At 41.2% G+C, this 7,500-nt stretch overlaps 1 protein-coding gene across 6 annotated transcripts in view; it reads right to left on the bottom strand.

Annotated features, from left to right (window-relative positions):
• The window catches only part of cntn2 (contactin 2), a 96,282-nt gene that overhangs the window by 84,996 nt on the left and 3,786 nt on the right, over nucleotides 1-7,500 (bottom strand). The window contains exon 2 of one of the 6 annotated variants that reach the window (XM_037101065.1): nucleotides 15-131. The exons of the other annotated variants lie outside the window; for them this stretch is intronic. The gene's annotated coding sequence lies outside the window, so the exon portion shown is untranslated. The remainder of the gene's footprint in view (nucleotides 1-14; nucleotides 132-7,500) is intronic. 6 annotated transcript variants of the gene reach the window in all.

Below are 7,500 nucleotides of genomic sequence, written 5' to 3'. Positions count from 1 at the left end.
CAGCCTTAGCTTACCTAACATTATCAGTGTGATAGCTATTAGCAGGACAGCATGGGGGACAGCATGTTCTCCGGCACAGCGCTTCACATGACACACACTCCACAGTGTCCACGGGGTTTCAAAGAGGTTATCTAAAAGTTATTAAGACATCAGACAAAGTTAACTTTTTAGATATATTTGCATTTCTGCAACGAATCTCTGATGCTCTTTCAGTCGGTGATCTGCAAGCCCTGAATGAAGACAGACTGCATCTATAAAGTTGTTTTGTGACCAGCCATTAAAAAAACAAAAAAAAACAAAACAAAGACGCCAATGCCACACTCTTAACATCAAACTGCTGCACCTGTGTAGAGACATGTAATGTAGACATGAGCTACACATTTCATCACTGGTGTGAAAATTTTTTTTAAAAGCAGGACACAACACAAGGGGAAAAAAACCTTCAAGTTTAACCATAACATCTGATCACACTACATCTAAGCCTTTCTTGCACTCAAGTGTGCCTGATGATTAAAAAAAATGTTGGTTTCTTTAATCCGTTATTGTATTGTCATTGGCTATGAGAGTCAAGTAATTATCAATTTTTCGTATTAACTGAAAAAAATCCATATCGTGCATCCCGGCTCAATTCATCACTAACAATGAAAGTTTCAGGAGATGCATTTGACAAACACTGACTATTATATCCTATGTTTTTTTACTTATAAATCAAACCCTTATGACTGTTTACTACTGTAGCTGTGTCATGTGTCAGAGGGAGAATTCACTAATGTCATCTATGCAATATATAAAAGCATATATATCAAAACATCTGTGGAATTTGAGTATGGATTTTCAAGTTACAGCAGTCGCTGCTTTCAGGGTAATTTCTCTGAGCAGAACAAAGAATTCTCCTTCCTGTCGGCTCCATATCTTCAGTCATGACAGGGGCTCTTAGACTCATATCTTTCTGAGATGGAGGCACTGACCTCTGGTCTTGCCCCTTATTAGAGAACAGAGAGTCGTGGAGTGAGCTGGGCAATCTCACATGAATCTTCTCTGAGGGAGAAAGGTCTGGTGAAGGCTGTACTGTTTCACTCCAGCTCAAAGTACAACTTATGAAGCACAGATGGAGTCTGGTCTATTCAACTGGTAGATTGATAGCAGCCTTGATATGGAGACATGGAGCAGTCGAGTAGCAGACAGCATAGGTTTAGGGGCATGGGACTAAGGGAATAAAGACAGAGCAGATAGCAGTCTTTCATTCTCATTAACAATAAATTGTTCTAAGATTATTGAATTGTCAGAAAAAAATGAAAAAGAGTGGAAACTGGAGTAGTTCTAGGTTCCCCTACACCCATGGTGGTGCCCAAGGTTGGGCACAGAACTAGGTTTAATCAATCTGTGCCATATTTGGTACCAGTAAGCTCATCTTTAAAGTAACGTTACAGAGACAAAGAGAGGGTGAGACATCACCCCTGAAACAAGTCACAGTGAGTCAGGGCAACACTCTGCTGCAACATTCTTAGTGCAAAATGGGTTGTTGATTACAATAGAACAGTTGTATCCTACAGTTTTCATCACAGAGTAATTCATCTGCTGTGAGTGAAGAAGAAAACAGAAAAAGTCAGGGAAACTCCAGAGGAAAGGATAGAGATCTACAGTTACCATTATGACTACCATTTTGGTACAGTCACAACTGCTTATACACCTTCTGTGCACAGCTCAAATAACTGGCAAACATGATGCCAGACAGTGTGATAGACTACACTCTGTTGTCCTTGCAGTAATTTACCCCCTCTCTGGTGATCACACTACATAACTGCATATGAAGAAATTACTATATGAGCAGACTGCATTTTGTTTTTCAATACACGAATAAACACCTGACAATTTTAAGTCAATAAAGGTCTTCATGAGCAGAAAAACCTGCTGAGGCCATTTCCTTCAGAGTGAAACAAATGCTCTGAATGCAGTGTTCTAGAAGAGAGCACATAGGAAATAGAGTTCTCATTGCATTATGTGATTTTAATGGCATAACCATAGAATTAACCATGCAAAAAGGCATGTCTGGAGTCGATGAAAGCTACAGTATATATGTTCTATTTCAGTGGCGCTAACCTATTAGTTTCTCCTGCTTCCAGTCTTTGTGCTAAACTTAGTTCACCAACACTGACCAATCTGGACCTTGAAATGTGTCATTGCATGATGTCAGAGCATATAGACATCTTTACAATCTAGAATAAACGGTTTGGCCAATTAATCAGCGCCTATAGGACCTTTTGCAAACTATTGTTATTGGCTGAACTTGGCTTCAATGGTTGCCGATGGTTGCCTACCATGCTGGCGAGTACGTCACCATTTTGTATGGAGTATATTCTGAGTCATCATCATTTGAGGGTCACCTCTGCGGAAAATATCTAAATCCTCTTAAAGGGAAACTCTTGCCAAAAAGCAATCTACCCCAAAGGTAGGAGAGTAATGATGGACCTCCCACCTGTTAGGTCGCACTCAGATCGCCACTTTTCTGCCATGACGGCGGCGCGCCGGAGATGCAGCAGCTGATGTGAGTAGTTTAAAAACCTTCTTTTTAGTAAACTCTGTGTACACAAACAATGTTCTCAATGCTCGTGTTCAGGTGAAGAGACCCTGGTGTTACTACAAGCAAAGTTTCATGTTGTGTCAAGCCTTCTCAGTGTTTTAAAAATAGCTATTTTGACGCTAATGTAAAACCACTGAAAATTAGCTTGACTGAAAACGAAACTACGGTTAATCTTAAAAGTGCCTCTTTCGACGTTATGATGCTTTTACGTGAAGGTTCGACTCATATACATTCACAAATAACGCCTAGGTTGCTTTTTGGCGAGAGTATCACTTTAATCTCCCTCTCCCTGTAAAGTCAGCAAATTGACACAGGCAGGTAACCTCTGTATGTTAACATTAGTTATACCATGGTCTGGGGAAATACTCAATTCTGATTGGCTGCAGGGTGTCCATTAAACCCTGATGTATGGACACCTACTAAGTAGTTCCAGTCAAATTGTCTGTTCATCGATTGAATTAATGCGCTAGATGGTATATCAAATCTGAATATTTTATTTCCAACATAGAGTGCAGTCCGTCAGTCCTTCAGTGCCTTATCCTCTGATCACCACAGGATAGTGACTGTAACACACAAGCTGCAGAAAATACACTTCCCCTCTAAACTAACTGACACGTGAATAATCTCACATCCCGCTGTTCAACTCTCTACTTCAGGCTGCGGCCACAGTAACGTGACACACAGCCGATCATTTGTTTGTGAAAATCTTGATATTGATTTGGGGACAATGACATGACTGATTATCTAGCTAGTCTTGTTGTTAAACATACTGTCAAATTATATTTACTGTTTGTCAACCGTACGCAACGTTACTGACTTTGGATCTTGCTAGCATAGCGTTAGCATTCTGGCTCTTCGCTTAGCAGACTAGAATATCTTTGGTCCGTCCTATTTACTGGAGGAGTGAACAATGTTTCCACTGCATAAGAACCTTACGGGGGGATAATTATTGTTCCAGGTATTAGTCAAACCCGACACGTCAGACAGTTCTTAGGCATCCGCGTCGTCCATTAATTCCTGATTATGGACACCTCGTCGGGCATTATCCCTTACATATGCAGCAGCCATACATGTGTGACAGACTTCAATTAACGTCATGCTTTTCAATGTAGACTAAGAAACTAATGTTACATAAGAGATATTTTTCTTAAATCTTTGTGGGCCCGGGGCAACATCAAACTCTGGAACAGCTGATTATACTAGAGGCTGTGAAGTGTGGTGTTCAAGTCATCTAGTCTCACATAGCCGGACCTCTCTCATCTGAGCTGTTTTAAGTTTACATAGTCTCAAATATATATCTTGTCTATGATAGGGACTGGGCTGTATAGGCTGCCAGGCAGGCAGGAATAGAAACCACTGTGTTAATGTTACGTTACTAAATACTGTACTTATTAATGTGGCATTCTCTCCCAAATAATCCAGCCACGCAACTATCCATCCATTCATGAAATGAAATCGCAACCTTGAGGATCTTCCTTACCCCGGGTATATGCACAAACATTGACAGTTAGTAAGCGTGGCATTCAACAATGTAACAGGATGTGCAACAGAGGTGATCCACAGAACAGTGCATCGACCATGTCAAGAGAACAATTCCAACAATGTAATCCACTAAATCACACAGATCTTATGTCTTGATATCAAACAGACAGCCACTGCTAGCTTTTCATCTCAAACTACAGCGTGTGTCCTTAAACTAAACTAAAGCTACTCTATTTTACTAGTGTTACAAAGCCCGAGCTTCACTGGAACTTATCAGGGAGAGGGTGCGAGGGACTACGGGGGAGAAAGAGAGGGACAGAGAGACCCTAATGTTCAGTTAAACAGTTCTGATCAATTTAATAGCAAAGATCGTTCAGTGTTACTTTTAACAAAAGAAATAAAAAACATAATTACCATTTTTATTATACATACATATATGTAATATAATTCGATTAATCAGCTGTCTGATTTTTCCTTCTCCCAACTATCATAACCGTATCAGCCTTTAATAATCCACTATCAGTCGACCTCTAGTGCCCATTACCTTTCATTTCTGAAACTTAACATCCTGCAGAAATTCAAACTATGAATAATTCAACTCTGGTTAACTGCATGTGCATAGAGTGATTGTAAAAAGGAATGTGAATATGACTGAATCAGTTTGTGAATGATTTCACATGAGCAAGTGTGTAGATACAAATCACTATAAAAATAATACTATGAAATCTCAATAAATCGTTTATCTTCGAGTCTAACCTTTATAGCAGTTTGAACAGTAAAGACTCCACAACCACTTGTCAAAGGCGACAACATGTAAGTATTTACATTTTCTAAATACTGTGCATCCTCCTGCCAGTGATCAAACACCAAATAACAGAAAAAACACACATTTGTGAGACTAAATGGTCATCAGTGTTAACAGCCAACTAAAAGATTAATCTAGCGATTATTTTTTCGATTAGTCGACTAATCTAACGATTAATTTAGCGCTACATGACCAAACAAAAGTAACATAGTAACTGTAACTGTTGTTGGTAACTTATGTGAGGAAAAAGTTATAGGCGGAGCAGCGTCTGTCCTCCCGCCTTTCCTACCGACTCTTTGTCACATTTCTGCCCGAAAAACAGCGTCTGTCACCAGCAAAAAACTTTAACTCACTCAAGTGGTTGTGTTGATAGAAATCACCGCGATGGTCAGCCCTCCCGACCAAGACTTCAGTGAACTCTCCCCCAGAAAACAGCCTCCGTCCCCACAAGTCAGAGTCACGCAGCGACCTGTTTACTGATGGTGGTTATGTAATAATGTAATTTAGCACGGAAAACATAACTCTTTCACTTTCCGGGATGTTTAGGGGGCCAGGTTCTCAATCACTACACATTATAAATGGTCTGCCGGTTTAGATTTACAGGGGGGACACCTGGGAAACACATTGACGTCATCATCATGTGTACCGTCACGTCTCTCTATTCTCAGCCTCCGCGGGTACTTCCACTTCCTGTCTGGGACGTCGATGAAATTATGTCATTGATTACGTCGACTACGTCGACGCGTCATCCCAGCCCTAATTCAGGGTTGGTTCAATGAGAGCAATGCTCTCGTTTTCAGGAATCTCCTGATCTCATTAACCTTGAAGCTGATGACTTCTGTGCTGTTCCTTTAGGCAGCAGGTTTGAATGAGTCTGTTGCTGAAGCTGCTCTTAAGCGCATCCAGACTTTTGTGGACTTTTTCAGTCTGTTGGCGTTCTTCACTTTTCATTCACTTTGTACCATCATGTGAAGCTGGTAGCCCTTTTACACCCATAGTCTATGTATAGGACAAGGGTTTCAGCAGTACACCAGTTTCAAGATATACCAAGAGATCTGGCCAGGGTATCATCATTCATTTGTAACATTACCTCTTCAAACTGAGTTTGAAATTCTTAGTTCATTCCATATTTTAATCCATATTTTACATTTAGTTGAATCTTTCCCCTTATTATGTCACATAGTAATAATGGCTTCAGAACATGTTTGGAGTGGATCTCCTTCTGATGCACAATTAGACATTCACTAGTATTGGAGGAATTTATTCTACAAAAAATGTATACAATTCTCAAAGTAAACCGTCTACTGCTTGTGAAGATTTTATGGTTTTCAAAACATTCTGTTGTGTTATTGGATTTGTCATATCCAGCTTCTCTTCCGCTGCCAGTGATGGTAAAAAAAATATTTTGGATTCTGAATGTATAATCTTTGCAACTCTATTTTATTGAGCCTTTCTTAATTGAAATGCTAATAAACAGCTTGCTCTGTTATTATATTTGTGGCTTGAGAAGCATATAGCTCCTTCTGCCTTGTGTAATATAAGTTCATCTAGTCCCTGTTTAGTTTCTTTCCATCCCACAGGGGTATATTTACCTTAAGTAATTTTGTGTTCTCCAAAACTTTATTCTCTTCTCAAGTTCTGTTTTTTTAGTCGTGGAGGATATTTTTTATCTTCCTTACCTGAATTGCTGCTTTACATCCTTCCCATAGTATCAAAGGTGTTAATTCACATTGTGATTAACAGTAAATACCCTTTTGAGTTTTTGCTAGGTTAATCTACCTTTACTTTATCTGATAATATTGTTGCATTAAGTATCCAAGTCTCCAGATTTTAAAGAATGGAGAGGGTCACCTTCTTGTGCCTTAGGGTCAGGGATAGGTCTCTCACTGTTGTTTCGGCTTATGGGCCGAACAGCAGTGTAGAGTACCCGGACTTCTTGGGGACTGGGGACTACTTCATTCTACAGGGGGACTTCAACGCTCACATGGGCAGCGACAGCGCTACCTGGAGGGGTGCGATTGGGAGGAACGGCCTCCCCGAACTGAACCCAAGTGGTGTTTTGTTACTGGACTTCTGTGCTAGTCACAATTTGTCCATAACAAAACACCAGGTTCAAGCGTAAGGGTGTCCATTTGTACACATGGCACAAGGATGCCCTAGGCTGGAGGTCAATGATCGACTTTGTAGTCATGTCATCTGACCTCCGGCCGTATGTCTTGGACACTCAGGTGAAGATAGGGGCTGAGCTGTCACCACCTGGTGGTGAGTAGGATCTGCTGGCAGGGGAAGGCGCTGGACAGACCTGGTAGACCCAAACACATTGTGAGGGTCTGCTGGGAAGGTGAAACTCGAGAGAGCTTTGACCGGATCCCGAGGGAGGCTGGGGACATTGAGTCTGAATGGACCATGTTCTCCATTTCCATTGTTGACACGGCTGTCCAGAGCTGTGGCCGTAAGGTCTCCGGTGCCTGTCGTGGTGGCAATCTCCGAACCTGGTGGTGGACTCCGGAAAAAGGGATGCTGTCAAGAAGAAGAAGGAGTCCTATCGAGTCTGGTTGGCTCGGGGGACTCCTGAGCAAAGCGTGCGGCAGCACGGGCAGTCGCGGAAGCAAAAACTCAGGTCTGGGAAAAA

The sequence above is a fragment of the Acanthopagrus latus genome, chromosome 6, assembly GCF_904848185.1.
Source record: "Acanthopagrus latus isolate v.2019 chromosome 6, fAcaLat1.1, whole genome shotgun sequence".
Classification (NCBI taxonomy): Eukaryota; Metazoa; Chordata; class Actinopteri; order Spariformes; family Sparidae; genus Acanthopagrus; species Acanthopagrus latus.
Note: the sequence above shows the minus strand (reverse complement) of the source record. Positions and strands in the feature narration are given on the sequence as shown.